A 17272-nucleotide genomic window follows, 5' to 3' on the forward strand; every position below is an offset into this window, starting at 1 on the left:
GGAGACGTCTTCAAACGTTGCCCCTTCTTAGCGCACTCGCTAGTACGCTCAACTAGCAAAGTTCACAGCTCTCAACTAGCCTACCTAGCTAGCAGCTTCAGGTACACTTCCCCTCTCCTCCATGGCCGGTCCTGGCTGGCCGTCACCTCCCAGCCCAGCAGACTAGAAGATGGGAAACTCAGACTAATGGGAGAGTCAACTGGAATAGTTCGGCACCTGGATCGTAGATGGCGTCGAGGTCCGTCTCAGGAACGCCACCTCCAGGTTCTTTCCGTGGCTCAATGTCCCCCGTGGTCCGGTCTATGCCCACGTAGCCGGGCTGAAAAGTCTCGTGTCCTTAATGTTTATATAATTATCTTTTCCTGCCCACTGACCTCTACTTTCAAAAGGACTTGTTTGTGTGTGTGTGTATATATATATGTATATATATATATATATATATATATGTCGTACCTAGTAGCCAGAACGCACTTCTCAGCCTACTATGCAAGGCCTGATTTGCCTAATAAGCCAAGTTTTCATGAATTAATGTTTTTTCGACTACCTAACCTACCTAACCTAACCTAACCTAACTTTTTCTGCTTCCTAACCAAACCTAACCTATAAAGATAGGTTAGGTTAGGTAGGGTTGGTAAGGTTCGGTCATATATCTACGTTAATTTTAACTCCAATAAAAAAAAATTGACCTCATTCATAATGAAATGGGTAGCTTTATCATTTCATAAGAAAAAAATTAGAGAAAATATATTAATTCAAGAAAACTTGGCTTATTAGGCAAATCAGGCCTTGCATAGTAGGCTGAAAAGTGCATTCTGGCTACTAGGTACGACATATATATATATATATATATATATATATATATATGTATGTATATCACGAAAATAAACACGTGATTAAGAATGTGACAATGTCAGACCACGGAGGAAAAATGAAACAGGAAATTTCCTTAAGTACTTTCGTATATTAAATACATCTTCAGAAGGTACAAGGTTCATCTTCAGAAGGTTCAGAAGGTCTTTTTCGTTTTGGTAGGGACGCGAGTCTTATTTTCCTCGGCGTCACCCCTTTTATATGAAAGGAACCGTCGGAAATGCATCCGAGGTGCCGTCTTTTTCGTTTTGGTAGGGACGCGAGTCTTATTTTCCTCGGCGTCACCCCTTTTATATGAAAGGAACCGTCGGAAATGCATCCGAGGTGCCGTGTGGTTTGTCGCCTCCTCGTTGGTGGAGAGAGATGACCCACCTTCTGAAGATGTATTTAATATACGAAAGTACTTGAGGAAATTTCCTGTTTCATTTTTCCTCCGTGGTCTGACATTGTCATATATATATATATATATATATATATATATATATATATATATATATATATATATATATATATATATATATATATATATTAGTATATTTTGGTAGCAGTCTTTCCTGTAGACATATATTATTAAATATGACCGAAAAAGTAAGATTAATAATTCTAACACGAATTTTCTCAATCTTTCGTACATTACGCTTCACTGTTGGAGGTAAATCAAAAATCACTTCTCCAAAATTCATTTTTATTTCTAGTCTGACGCGACACGGGCGCGTTTCGTAAAACTTATTACATTTTCAAAGACTTCACAAATACACAACTGATTAGAACTTACGTCTCTCTGATATTATATCTACATTTGAGTGAGGTGGGAAGGGTGATGTGGCATTAACACAAGACAGAACAGGAGGGGATATTAATAGGGTATTAAAAGTATCAACACAAGACAGAACAGAAACAATGGGTATTGAATAGAAGTGTTTGTAGAAAGCCTATTGGTCCATATTTCTTGATGCTTCTATATTGGAGCGGAGTCTTGAGGTGGGTAGAATATAGTTGTGCAATAATTGGCTGTTGATTGCTGGTGTTGACTTCTTGATGTGTAGTGCCTCGCAAACGTCAAGCCGCCTGCTATCGCTGTATCTATCGATGATTTCTGTGTTGTTTACTAGGGTTTCTCTGGCGATGGTTTGGTTATGGGAAGAGATTATATGTTCCTTAATGGAGCCCTGTTGCTTATGCATCGTTAAACGCCTAGAAAGAGATGTTGTTGTCTTGCCTATATACTGGGTTTTTTGGAGCTTACAGTCCCCAAGTGGGCATTTGAAGGATACAAAATCAGAGGATACAACTGACGATTTACTATAAAACCAGAAAAACGGCCAGCCTACTCATGAGAAACTCTCCAGACACAAAACAGAACGCTTTAAAAGAGACTAACGTCGTCTATGCCTTCAAATGCCCACTTGGGGACTGTAAGCTCCAAAAAACCCAGTATATAGGCAAGACAACAACATCTCTTTCTAGGCGTTTAACGATGCATAAGCAACAGGGCTCCATTAAGGAACATATAATCTCTTCCCATAACCAAACCATCGCCAGAGAAATCCTAGTAAACAACACAGAAATCATCGATAGATACAGCGATAGCAGGCGGCTTGACGTTTGCGAGGCACTACACATCAAGAAGTCAACACCAGCAATCAACAGCCAATTATTGCACAACTATATTCTACCCACCTCAAGACTCCGCTCCAATATAGAAGCATCAAGAAATATGGACCAATAGGCTTTCTACAAACACTTCTATTCAATACCCATTGTTTCTGTTCTGTCTTGTGTTGATACTTTTAATACCCTATTAATATCCCCTACTGTTCTGTCTTGTGTTAATGCCACATCACCCTTCCCACCTCACTCAAATGTAGATATAATATCAGAGAGACGTAAGTTCTAATCAGTTGTGTATTTGTGAAGTCTTTGAAAATGTAATAAGTTTTACGAAACGCGCCCGTGTCGCGTCAGACTAGAAATAAAAATGAATTTTGGAGAAGTGATTTTTGATTTACCTCCAACAGTGAAGCGTAATGTACGAAAGATTGAGAAAATTCGTGTTAGAATTATTAATCTTACTTTTTCGGTCATATTTAATAATATATATATATATATATATATATATATATATATATATATATATATATATATATATATATATATATATATATATATATATATATATATTGCCTGGTTTGATGCTGTCCCAATAATGTTGATGTATTACACTTGTTTGAACTTTGATCAGGAAGTAATCTACGTAACGCGGGTGTGTTGGCACCTCTCCTGTGCCAGGTGAGTACGACGGGATCACCATAGCCCGTGCTACTTGCAACTTTTGGTTCCCAGTTGTTGAATCTTAAGCAACAACAGCGTGTTTGTAACCATTGTGGTTATTATTAAGCTCCTGCAGGAACACGTTGTTGTTGTTGTTGTTAAAGATTCGCTACCTGGAACAAAGTTCCAAGTAGCACGGGCTATGGTGAGCCCGTAGTGCCTTTGCAGGAACACGTTGGGTGTAGAAAGTACTGGAAGGGAGCCCGAGGTTAAATTCCTTTCCTTTGAGGGGAGCCGGTGGCTGAGCGGACAGAACACAAGGTCGCGTGATCCTGTGGTCCCGAGTTCGATCCCGAGCGCCGGAGAGAAACAAAGAGGCAGAGTTTCTTTCACCCTGATGCCCCTGTTACCTAGCAGTAAATAGGTACCTGGGAGTTAGTCAGCTGTCACGGGCTGCTTCCTGGGGGTGTGGAGGCCTGGTCGAGGACCGGGCCGCGGGGACACTAAAGCCCCGAAATCATCTCAAGATAACCTCAAAAGACTCAAACGACGACGTTTCGGTTCGTCCTGGACCATTCTCAAGTCGACTGTGTATCGACTTGAGAATGGTCCAGGACGGACCGAAACGTCGTCGTCCCTTCACCTTCTAGTGTGGGGTCTGTGTAGATTGCCTGGAAAAGAACCCCTGACTGGGGTTGGTAAGCGTCATTCTGGTGTCAGTACAATGTGCTGATGAAGTTACTGTGTTTTTATGACTATGATTTTTGACTCCAGTTTTAGGGTTGGAATTATATCCAATGCCAAATCTCTGCCACTGACGCCCGTAGTTGGTGTGTGGATACCTTCCGGTCGCCCTTTTCCCATCATTATCTTTCTCTTGGTGGGAGCGTACGTGCGTGCGCGCGCGCGAGCGTTGTCATGGTAAAATAATATTGTGCATTAATTAAGTGCCATATGGAGCCATGGTGTGATGGTGATGAGCAGAGCAGAGCCACCACTACCCTCTGTAGCAGTGGTGGTGGTGGTGGTGGTAGTGTGGCAGGTTTGGTGGTGGTGGTGGTACTCGCCTAGTTGTGGTGGCGGGGGTTGAGCTCTGGCTCTTTGGTCCCGCCTCTCAACCGTCAATCGACTGGTGTTCCTGAGCCTACTGGGCTCTATCATATCTACATTTGAAACTGTGTATGGGAGTCAGCCTCCACCACATCACTGCCTAATGTATGGCTGTTGTGTGGCAGGCTTGGTGGTGGTGGTGGAGGTGGTAGCGTTAATAATTAAACCACACACCACACCACTGCTGCATTACATAATCAATCATGGGTACAGGTACTAAACATCGAGTGGTTTTAGTACTGTATTTAGATAATTACATAGTTCAGCATATCTCAATACAGCGGGGGGGGGGGGGGGGGGGGGTAAAGTCAGTCAAATACATGACACATTCTACAATATTATGTGAGAGAGAATGCACACTTCTCTTTCACAAAGTTGACACACACATGGTGTATTCCACACTCGAGTTTTAGGGAAGATGTTACATACGTCTGTATTCCGGCCGTGTATGTTAGCCGCTGAAACACCCCCATTGCTGATTGTTGCTCTATTAGTTGATAATATAATTATCTCCTCGCGGTATTCATGTTGTCTAATGTTACAACTTACATGACTATCTGTTATGACAATAAGATTTTCATCGAATAGTCGTTTCAGTGTTCTCTTATCAGTGCTAATGAAATCCCTACTGGGTACATTAATTTTCCCTTCTGGTGAAAGTTACAGCCTGTCTGTTACAGGTTGTAACTCACCTGTTACAACCTGTAACAGACGTGTTACAGGCTGTAACAGCCCAGCAGCAGGTCTGGGGCCAGATTCACGAAAGCACTTACGCAAGAACTTACGAACGTGTACATCTTTCCTCAATCTTTGACGGCTTTGGTTACATTTATTAAACAGTTTACAAGCATGAAAATTTGCCAATCAACTGTTGTTATTGTTATAAACAGCCTCCTGGTGCTTCGGAGTTCATTAACTCTTTAATAATTGTAAACAAAGCTGCCAAAGATTGAGAAAAGATGTACAGGTTCGTAAGTGCTTGCGTAAGTGCTTTCGTGAATCTGGCCCCTGGTCTACATGTTTTACAAGCACGTCAACAGTGTCCTGCCTTCAGTAATCAACATACCATGGTCTCCAAAAGTAGTTAATATCGAATTTGTTTTCTTTAGCCTCCTAAAAACCTTCGTGAATACCAATGACTCCTGTAGCAGTGCGAGTGTCGGCGGTGAACCCCCGCGACTCCCATCTCTCCACCTCTCAGGTGGAGAGGTGGAGAGTACTCTCTTGGGTACTCTCTTACCCAATTTAGTATCCTTCCGGTTACCGCAGCTTATCTCTCCGTCTTGTACTCCAACCTTTCCCCGAGGAATACTATCTTTTTTGTTGAGATATATACAAGAGTTGTTACATTCTTGTACAGCCACTAGTACGCGTAGCGTTCCGGACAGGTCCCTGGAATACGATCCCCGCCGCGAAGAATCTTTTTTTCATCCAAGTACACATTTTACTGTTGCGTTAAACAGAGGCTACAGTTAAGGATTTGCGTCCAGTAAATCCTCCCCGGCCAGGATACGAACCCATGACAAAGCGCTCGCGGAACGCCAGGCGAGTGTCTTACCACTACACCACGGAGACTGGTTATCGGATACTTCACGACAATCTAGGAAAATACAGTCTACCCAACCTTGAATTTTCTCGTCGAATTTCGTCACAGAATTATCAAGAGTGTCAAGCATGACTTTCCCGCTTCTGAAGCCTTGCTGCCTCTCTGTTTATACTCGTGATAATCTCACACACATTTAGGGCCACTCAGCATAGGTGTAGTACAAGAAGCAGCTGACATGTATGTGGGAGACTAAACACTCGAATGAGCCACTTAAGATCTGTTGACAAGTGTCATAAGTGTGCTGTAGAAGTATCTTTATTGAGACAAGAAAAAAATGCATCTCAAAGGAATAGAGTAGCTTAGGCTATTTCTACCTCCCCCATACTGTGCTGTGGGAAGTGGTGTAGTGAAGGCTGACTCCATACACAGCTTCAAGTGTATGGTTGAGACCAGTTACAGCCCCGCTCCTGTGCCAGGTAAGTCCACAACGGGATCACCGTAGCCCGTGCTATTTGGAACTTTTTGTTCCAAGTAGCGAATCTTAAACAACGTATGGTTGAGAGCCTCAGTGAGGCACGCAAACCTGTGCTTGAGTTGATACCATGTTGGAAGGACTCGACGCAAGCAAATACAAACTAGGGGAGTACCACTAAGGGAGTACCACTAGGGGAGTACCACTAGGGGAGTACTACTAGGGGAGTACCACTAGGGGAGTACCACTAAGGGAGTACCACTAAGGGAGTACTACTAGGGGAGTACCACTAGGGGAGTACCACTAGGGGAGTACCACTAGGGGAGTACCACTAGGGGAGTACCACTAAGGGAGTACTACTAGGGGAGTACCACTAGGGGAGTACCACTAGGGGAGTACCACTAAGGGAGTACCACTAGGGGAGTACCACTAGGGGAGTACCACTAAGGGAGTACTACTAGGGGAGTACCACTAGGGGAGTACCACTAGGGGAGTACCACTAGGGGAGTACCACTAGGGGAGTACCACTAGGGGAGTACCACTAGGGGAGTACCACTAGGGGAGTACCACTAAGGGAGTACTACTAGGGGAGTACCACTAGGGGAGTACCACTAGGGGAGTACCACTAGGGGAATACCACTAGGGGAGTACCACTAGGGGAGTACCACTAGGGGAGTACCACTAGGGGAGTACCACTAGGGGAGTACCACTAGGGGAGTACCACTAGGGGAGTACCACTAGGGGAATACCACTAGGGGAGTACCACTAGGGGAGTACCACTAGGGGAATACCACTAGGGGAGTACCACTAGGGGAGTACCACTAGGGGAATACCACTAGGGGAGTACCACTAGGGGAGTACCACTAGGGGAGTACCACTAGGGGAGTACCACTAGGGGAGTACCACTAGGGGAATACCACTAGGGGAGTACCACTAGGGGAGTACCACTAGGGGAGTACCACTAGGGGAGTACCACTAGGGGAGTACCACTAGGGGAGTACCACTAGGTACTCAACCCATCCCATCTCAATACCACAAAAGCATCACCAAAGAGTCAAACCAAAAAAACAGCATTATATATTTACTTCACTAAAAAGAATGGTAGCCAAACACACGGTGTCTTAAGCCAGCGTGGCTTGATTGATTGATTGATTGGATTGATGGAAGATTAAGCCACACAAGAGGTGGCACGGGCATGAATAGCCCGTAAGCCAGTGTGGCTGATGAGTGTGGTGGTGTGGCCCACAGCTCACAGGCCCCCACATGACCCACACCTACATGGTCCACACCAACATGGTCCACACCAACATGGTCCACACCAACATGGTCCACACCAACATGGTCCACACCAACATGGTCCAAACCTACATGACCCACACCTACATGACCCACACCTACATGACCCACACCTACATGACCCACACCTACATGACCCACACCTACATGACCCACACCTACATGACCCACACCTACATGGTCCACACCTACATGACCCACACCAACATGGTCCACACCAACATGACCAGTCACCTGAAATAACTACAAGTACCACATTCAAACTCCACAGCCTACCAGACTTGTCTTCTGCTCTCACACACCCCCCATCCCACAGGTCACCGCCCCCCCCCCCTCGTGCTCCAGTATGGTGATGTGGAGCACCACTACCCCCCGGCGCCACACCACCACGCCACATCCTCCACCACACTCTCCTCCCCCCATCATCCTGCAAGAATTTACCAGTATTGATCCCATCCCCCCCTTTCCTCTTCCACCCCTCCCCTCCCTACATCTGTTTCATCCCTCTAACCTCCCCCACCAGGCCTCCCTCACCCTCTGCCCCCCCCCCTATCCATAGGGCCTACCCCCCCCCCCCCGCCCTCGTGAACACTAGGGGGGGGGGGCGGGGCAGCACTTGTAAACACGACTGGTAACTCACTCGCTCCCATTCATAAGACAACCCCCCCCCCCCACCCCCACCCCACCCCCTTGAGTGACGACCCTCACCCTGCTCCCTCCTCACCCCCCGCCCCCCCCCCCTCACCCATAAGACATTCTCCTGCCTGCCAACATATAAACAAGAGCTCCAGATAATACACATGCCACCATTTGGTCACCACTTGGTCCGGGAGACATCTCCCGTCACGCTGGGTGCAGTCGCACCTCCACAGATCTCCAGTATCATCTTTTGATACTGGTAATGGCTCGAAAGGGCCACCACTTACGGGCTATTCATGCCCGTGCCACCTCTTGGGTGGCTTAATCTTCATCAATCAATCAATACACATGGACACTTGACACATTCACGGGAGACATCTCCCGTCACGCAGGGTGCAGTTGCGCCTCCACAGATCTCCAGTATCATCTTTTGATACTGGTAATGGCTCGAAAGGGCCACCACTTACGGGCTATTCATGCCCGTGCCACCTTTTGGGTGGCTTCATCTTCATAATACACATGGCAAAAAGAGACCATTCCAGAGCCCCATTGTCACTGACAACTGTTCTAGCCAACACACGGAGGTGGGCAGAACACGGAGACTCATGATCAATAGAACAGACATAACAATTCACACGTGAAAAACAGACTAAACACAGCAAGAAAACAGCCCGAGGAACACTAAGGAGATTCCGAAGCCTTGACACAAACATACAACTTCACTCGTTATTGGAATTATTTTACAATTACTGGAGAAATAATTGAAATTAAATGGGTAGAACACCTGGAGGAAAACGATATAATATCAGACAGACAGTATGGTTTTCGATCTGGAAGATCCTGTGTAACAAATTTACTCAGTTTCTATGATCGAGCCACAGAGATTTTTACAGGACAGAGATGGTTGGGTTGACTGCATCTATCTGGACCTAAATAAGGCTTTCGACAGGGTTCCACATAAGAGGTTGTTCTGGAAACTGGAAAATATTGGAGGGCTGACAGGTAAGCTGCTAACATGGATGAAAATTTTTCTGATAGAAAAATGAGGGAAGTGATCAGAGGCAATGTATCGGACTGGAGAAATGTCACAAGTGGAGTACCACAGGGTTCAGTTCTTGCACCAGTGATGTTCATTGTCTACATAAATGATCTACCAGTTGGAACACTGATGATTGCTGATGATGCTAAGATAATAGGGGAAGATAAGAAAGTCAGGCAATTGTCACACCCTTCAAGAAGACATGAAGACCTTACTAAACTTGGTAAATAGAATTTAATGTGAATAAATGCTATGTTATGGAATGTGGAATAGGAAAACTATGACCCAACACAACTTACAAATTGTGAGAAATTCTTTTAAAAATTCTGATTAAGAGAGAAATCTAGGGGTAGTTCTAGATAGAAAACTATCACCTGAGGACCACATGAAGAACATTGTGCGAGGGGCCTATGCTACACTTTCTAACTTCATAATTGATTTTAAATACATGGATGGAGAAATACTAAAGAAATTGTTCACGACTTTTGTTAGGCCAAAGCTGGAATATGCAGCGGTTGTGTGGTGCCCATATCTTAAGAAGCACATCAACAAACTGGAAAAGGTGCAAAGACATGCTACTCAGTGGCTCCCAGAACTGAAGGGCAAGAGCTACGAGGAGAGGTTAGAGGCATTAAATACGCCAAAACTAGTAGATAGACGAGAAAGAGGTGATATGATCACTACGTACAAAATAGTAACGGGAATCAATAAAATTGATAGGGAAGAATTCCCGAGACCTGCAACTTCAAGAACAAGAGGTCATAGATTTAAACTAACTAAATAAAGCTACCGGAGAAATATAAGAAAATTCACTTTCGCAAACAGAGTGGTAGACGGTTGGAACAAGTTAGGTGAGAAGGTGGTGGAGGCCAAGACCGTCAGTAGTTTCAAAGTGTTATACGACAAAGAGTGCTGGGAAGACGGGACACCACGAGCGAAGCTCTCATCCTGTAACTACACTTAGGTAATTACACTTATACAAGGCTCTATATAGTCCGACCTTATCTCTATACTCAAGTCAGCGTATCTAAGGGAGGGAGGGGGGGTGATAGGGGGGGGGGTGACTTAGGATCTGAGCAGATAGCACACCACGGACCAGGGGTGGGGGGTGGGAGTTGGGTGGGGGGTTTGGCTGTGACATGCGTTACCCCTCCTTAGTAACTCTCGTTACCTTAGTAACACGAACCGTCACCACCATCCTCCTCCGTCACGAAGGTCTCCGTCTTCCCACCGTAAAGCAAGCAACCCTCCCCCCCCCCCCGCTCCCCCCCCCCCCCCACACACACAATGTGAAAAACTGTAGATATAGCAAGGGCCACAAAACTCTGAAACCAGTCCACTTGAGCTCGAGAGGCAGCGCCAAGGAACTGAAGCCCAACCCCAGGCCGACCAGCGTAAGAGAAGACTACAGGCAGGTATTCTGATATCACAGCCCCGCTCCTGAACCAGGTTAAGTCCACTACGGGCTCACCATAGCCCGTGCTACTTGGAACTTTTTGTTCCCAGTAGCGAATGTTCAATAACAACCAACAGGTATTCACGCAGCACCGAGCCGGCGGGCCGCCGCGGATAACCGCACCTCACCGCAATTGGCGTAACGGTGAGGACTGCGGTCACTCGCCTCCTGTAACCCGTACCTTCCTCTCATCCAATACCTTAACTTGTCTACGTAATCCACCAAACAGTTCAAAATGCAACATGTTAATACAACTTAAAGCAACGTCATATTGATAAGTTTCTATGCATCATAGTTTGATTCGAGGAGAAAAGCTGTTACCCATGCAGCAGATCCCTCCTCCCCTTCTCCATTAGCATGGGAGGAGACCCCATTCTCATCCTTCATCGCCAGCCACGTCGTGAAATTCTCGGTAATGAGACGAGTGTTGGGCTGGGTTAGGTGGCTGGGCTCCGTATGGTTCTGGTAAGGCAAAACAGCTTTTTTTTTACGGACTGGCAAATCTAGAGAGTTGACAGCCTCATGAAGGATGAATATGAAGGCTGTCAACTGTCAACCCCATATTCATCCTTCATGGCGATGAAGGATGAATATGGGGTTTCCTCCTATACTAATGTAGAGGGGACGGGGGGGGGGGGGACCTGCTGCATGGGTGACAGCTTCTCCCCCGTATCAACCTACCATGGTTATCGTGAGATGATTTCGGGGCTTAGTGTCCCCCGCGGCCCGGTCCTCGACTAGGCCTCCTTTTTTGTTACACATCCCTAGCAAGCAGCCCGTAGCAGCTGTCTAACTCCCAGGTACCTATTTACTGCTAGGTAACAGAGGGCATCAGGGTAAAGGAAACTCTGCCCATTTGTTTTTCCGCCGGCTGCCGGGATCGAACCCTGGTCCCTAGGTCTACGAGTCTAGAGCGCTGTCCACTCAGCCAGCCAGCACCTGTCTCCTGAATCGCAGTCAGTTACACCTCCCGTAGCCAGGAGGGACTCTCCCTCCCCTGTCTCACGCGCGCGTGTGCGTTTGTGTGTGCGTGCGTGCGCCCATGTGCGCGCGCTTATCACAATAAACACAGGATTCCGTTATGGGTAAGTATCCACTTTTGAGTTTCAAATGAAGATATGATAAAAGCCCAATAGGCTCCGCTGAACCTGTACACACCAGAGTTGAGTGGCGGGCCCAAAGAGCCGAAGCTCAACCCCCCCGCCAGCACAACCAGACCATTACTGACACTATCACTATAGATCTGGTCTGGCGTCCTACCACACAGCAACACCAACCAGGAGGACATCTACCGTCAGCTGACCAAACTAAATCATGTGGTACACACACAGTGCCAATATTTACCCAGGTTAATGACCAAACCACACATCACTAGGCGTAGAAACGATGACGTTTCGGTCCGTCCTGGGGCCAGATTCACGAAGCAGTTACGCAAGTACTTAACGAACGTGTACATCTTTCCTCAATCTTTGACGGCTTTGGTTACATTTATTAAACAGTTTACAAGCGTGAAAACTTGCCAATCAACTGTTGTTATTGTTATAAACAGCCTCCTGGTGCTTCGGAGCTCATTAACTGTTTAACAATTGTAAACAAAGCCGCCAAAGGCTGAGAAAAGATGTACAGGCTCGTAAGTGCTTGCGTAACTGCTTTGTGATTCTGGCCCCTGGACCTTTATCAAGTCGTAAGTGAGGGAAGGTAACTATCAGGGGGAAGCACCAAGCCATTACGACTATATAGCACTTGGAAGGGGTCGGGATAAGGATGAGGGATGGGACGGGGGGGAAGTAATGGTGCTCAACCACTTGGGTTGGTTGGTCGGGGATTGAACGCCGACCTGCAGGTAGGGCGACTGTCGCCCTACCGTCCGGCTCAAGAGGAAGGAGCAGGCCATAAACAAGGAAAGAGTTGTTTATATAAGTTGACTAATGACCTGTGGCGTTGGAAGTCCCAGCCTGGGGGGGGGGAAGTCCCAGCCTGGGGGGGGGGGGCTTAGGTGTACAGGTATAGTGGCACCTGAGCACACGACTGGTGGCACCTGAGCACGACTGGTGACACCTGAGCACACGACTGGTGGCACCTGAGCACGACTGGTGGCACCTGAGCACACGACTGGTGGCACCTGAGCACGACTGGTGGCACCTGAGCACACGACTGGTGGCACCTGAGCACACGACTGGTGGCACCTGAGCACACGACTGGTGGCACCTGAGCACACGACTGGTGGCACCTGAGCACACGACTGGTGGCACCTGAGCACACGACTGGTGGCACCTGAGCACACGACTGGTGGCACCTGAGCACACGACTGGTGGCACCTGAGCACACGACTGGTGGCACCTGAGCACACGACTGGTGGCACCTGAGCACACGACTGGTGGCACCTGAGCACACGACTGGTGGCACCTGAGCACACGACTGGTGGCACCTGAGCACGACTGGTGGCACCTGAGCACACGACTGGTGACACCTGAGCACGACTGGTGGCACCTGAGCACGACTGGTGGCACCTGAGCACACGACTGGTGGCACCTGAGCACACGACTGGTGGCACCTGAGCACGACTGGTGGCACCTGAGCACGACTGGTAGCACCTGAGCACACGACTGGTGGCACCTGAGCACACGACTGGTGGCACCTGAGCACACGACTGGTGGCACCTGAGCACACGACTGGTGGCACCTGAGCACGACTGGTGGCACCTGAGCACGACTGGTGGCACCTGAGCACACGACTGGTGGCACCTGAGCACACGACTGGTGGCACCTGAGCACGACTGGTGGCACCTGAGCACGACTGGTGGCACCTGAGCACACGACTGGTGGCACCTGAGCACACGACTGGTGGCACCTGAGCACACGACTGGTGGCACCTGAGCACGACTGGTGGCACCTGAGCACGACTGGTGGCACCTGAGCACACGACTGGTGGCACCTGAGCACGACTGGTGGCACCTGAGCACACGACTGGTGGCACCTGAGCACACGACTGGTGGCACCGGTGCCTTAAACCACTCGACCATCAGTGACCGTACAAAAAGTGGTGACAGCCGAGGCTATTTGAACCACCACCCCGACGGCACTTTGATGGTAATCTTGGGCATAGCTTTTCATCAAATCACCTCATTTTTATGGGGCCAGGTGAGCAACACAAGTGGTTTAAGGCACCGTGTTCACCAGTTGCAATGTGTTCCTGGCGGTCCGGGTTCGATTCACTTCTGGGGGGTTAAACAGATGAGGTGACATTAAACAGGTGTAAGAGCGTGTTACACACACCTGACTGACTTACCTGGCTCAATATATGACTCCCCCTAGAGAGGAGACGAGAAGCAACTGGCAGAAGAACACGCTTCTTCAACTTCCTCTATGACACTTCCCCCCAGATGCTCAAGAGGGCGCTCAACGCGGTGTTCAACCACCAAATCAACTCGGCAGGAATTGTCAACAATATTCAACTATCCACCGAGAAGTATCAACACACATTAGTGTCAACCGAGACGCTAGGTGAGTGTAGCCCCGAGTGTAGCCAGGAGATGTACATACACACAGCGGGAGGTGGTGTAAGGGACACGGTATACGAGCTGACAGTCGACTATCAGGGAAGGTGAAGCCTCCCACTACCTTAATCTCACACTATCTCCTGATAGTGGCGATAACGGAGGCGGCGCAACGCTATCTATCTCCCACTCGGGGGTATCTCAACACTCATAGATAGCTAGATGTATAATGTATAGATAACATTATGGATATCAAGTAACCGCGTTGTTTGTCAGTTCCACCTATATCTATCTCCCCCCCCCATCCCCATCTGGGATATGCACGTCACGGGTTCGATTCCCGGTCGAGGCAGAAACAAATGGACAGAGTTTCTTTCACCCTGATGTCCCCTGTTACCTAGCAGTAAATAGCTGCTTCCTGTGTGTGTGTGTGTGTGTGTGTGTGTGTGTGTGTGTGTGTGTGTGTGTGTGTATGTGTGTGTGTGTGTGTGTGTGTGTGTGTGTGTGTGTGTGTGTGAGTGAGTGAGTGTGTGTGTGTGTGTGTGTGTGTGTGTGTGTGTGTGTGTGTGTGTGAGTGTGTGTGTGTGTGTGTGTGTGTGTGTGTGTGTGTGTGTGTGTGTGTGTGTGTGTGTGTGAGTGTGTGTGTGTGTGTGTGTGTGTGTGTGTGTGTGTGTGTGTGTGTGTGTGTGTGTGTGTGTGAGTGTGTGTGTGTGTGTGTGTGTGTGTGTGTGTGTGTGTGTGTGTGTGTGTGTGTGTGTGTGTGTGTGTGTGTGGTGTGTGTGTGTGTGTGTGTGTGTGTGTGTGTGTGTGTGTGTGTGTGTGTGTGTGTGTGTGTGTGTGTGTGTGTGTGTGTGTGTGTGTGTGTGTGTGTGTGTGTGTGTGTGTGTGTGTGTGTGTGTGTGTGTGTGTGTGTGTGTGTGTGTGTGTGTGTGTGTGTGTGTGTGTGTGTAAACAAAATGGCAGAGTTCTTACTTCCTTTCAAAAGAACGGTTCAATTCAGCCTCTAAAGCTGAGCCCGAGACTAGATTTACTTGGCGACCGCCTGATCAACTTGGCTATTGAGCCTTGTGACCTGCATGCAGGGGTTGGGACCTGGCACTCTCCGCCACCAGGCACTGTATACCCTCCCCCCCGCAGTACAGTGTCTGGCACAGTGACAGTCGTCACTGTAGCGCTCCAGGTCTCACTGTGAATCAAGACAAGAAACAAACACAGCCTTAAGACTGGGTGTCAACATTCCTCCAGACCAACAGAGATGGCCGTAAGTTTTCTCTAGATGGGCTATCGTGGCCGGGAAGTGTGTGGTGCAGGTGTGGTGTGTTAGCTGGTGGTGGTGGTGGTGCAGTAGCGTCGACATGTGCAACTAAATACTTAATTTTTCACCCCCACATATTCACCCACCAACACACACACACACACACACACACACACACACACACACAGACTCACACACACACACACACACACACACACACACACACACACACACACATACACACACACGGGGTGACGACCACCAATCAAGTTCCGAATATTTCTCGACTTTGGGAAAAATATACAAACTTACTGAGTGTGAACTTAAGTGCCTTAATGTTTACACAAGTAGATTACAAGTAGTAGAGTGCCTTAATGTTTACACAAGTAGATTGTCGACTTCTGACTTCTCTTATAGTCCTGAGAGCCTTCCCTTCCCCATAGCTCATCACAAGCCCTGTAACCATTACCTTCCCTGGAACACCCCCGCCAATCGATTTACAACCAGGTCCCCCAATTACTTTGGGGGGGTAAACAGAGGCGAACAGTTGAGGACTGGTGCCCAGTCAATCATCCATGGCCAGGGAGGTTGGCAATTAATTTTTTGTGGTAGTGGAGAAAATCAACATATTGAACTGAATTTGTCTGCTGGACGTACTGGGAGGCTTATACCAGGATATAACTGTCTGCTGGGCGTTCTGGGAGGCTTATACCAGGATATAACTGTCTGCTGGGCGTTCTGGGAGGCTTATACCAGGATATAACTGTCTGCTGGGCGTTCTGGGAGGCTTATACAAGGATATAACTGTCTGCTGGGCGTTCTGGGAGGCTTATACCAGGATATAACTGTCTGCTGGGCGTTCTGGGAGGCTTATACCAGGATATAACTGTCTGCTGGGCGTTCTGGGAGGCTTATACCAGGATATAACTGTCTGCTGGGCGTTCTGGGAGGCTTATACCAGGATATAACTGTCTGCTGGGCGTTCTGGGAGGCTTATACCAGGATATAACTGTCTGCTGGGCGTTCTGGGAGGCTTATACCAGGATATAACTGTCTGCTGGGCGTTCTGGGAGGCTTATACCAGGATATAACAGTGTCTGCTGGTCGTACTGGGAGGCTTATACCAGGATATAGCAGTGTCTGCTGGGCGTACTGGGAGGATTACCAGGATATAGCAGTGTCTGCTGGGCGTTCTGGGAGGCTTATACCAGGATATAACAGTGTCTGCTGGTCGTACTGGGAGGCTTATACCAGGATATAGCAGTGTCTGCCGGGCGTACTGGGAGGCTTATACCAGGATATAGCAGTGTCTGCTGGGCATACTGGGAGACTTATACCAGGATATAGCAGTGTCTGCCGGGCGTACTGGGAGGCTTATACCAGGATATAGCAGTGTCTGCCGGGCATACTGGGAGACTTATACCAGGATATAGCAGTGTCTGCCGGGCGTACTGGGAGGCTTATACCAGGATATAGCAGTGTCTGCCGGGCTACTGGGAGACTTATACCAGGATATAGCAGTGTCTGCTGGGCGTACTGGGAGACTTATACCAGGATATAGCAGTGTCTGCTGGGAGACTTATACCAGGATATAGCAGTGTCTGCCGGGCTACTGGGAGACTTATACCAGGATATAGCAGTGTCTGCTGGGCGTACTGGGAGACTTATACCAGGATATAGCAGTGTCTGCCGGGCTACTGGGAGACTTATACCAGGATGATGATTATTGATGATTGTATAATACTGTAATTAAGACTGTAAACAAGATGCTTAACTATCCCCTGGGGAGCGATACCTTTCTGTCGCACGAGGGCGGAAACAT

At 47.9% G+C, this 17272-nt stretch overlaps 1 protein-coding gene across 4 annotated transcripts in view; it reads right to left on the reverse strand.

Moving 5' to 3' along the window:
• The window catches only part of LOC123773963 (glycoprotein 3-alpha-L-fucosyltransferase A), a 256030-nt gene that overhangs the window by 131238 nt on the left and 107520 nt on the right, over window positions 1-17272 (reverse strand). The window contains exon 1 of one of the 4 annotated variants that reach the window (XM_045767962.2): window positions 13988-14306. The exons of the other annotated variants lie outside the window; for them this stretch is intronic. The gene's annotated coding sequence lies outside the window, so the exon portion shown is untranslated. Of the gene's footprint in view, window positions 1-13987; window positions 14307-17272 lie in introns of those variants that run through there. 4 annotated transcript variants of the gene reach the window in all.

The sequence above is a fragment of the Procambarus clarkii genome, chromosome 91 (genome assembly GCF_040958095.1).
Source record: "Procambarus clarkii isolate CNS0578487 chromosome 91, FALCON_Pclarkii_2.0, whole genome shotgun sequence".
Taxonomy (NCBI): domain Eukaryota; kingdom Metazoa; phylum Arthropoda; class Malacostraca; order Decapoda; family Cambaridae; genus Procambarus; species Procambarus clarkii.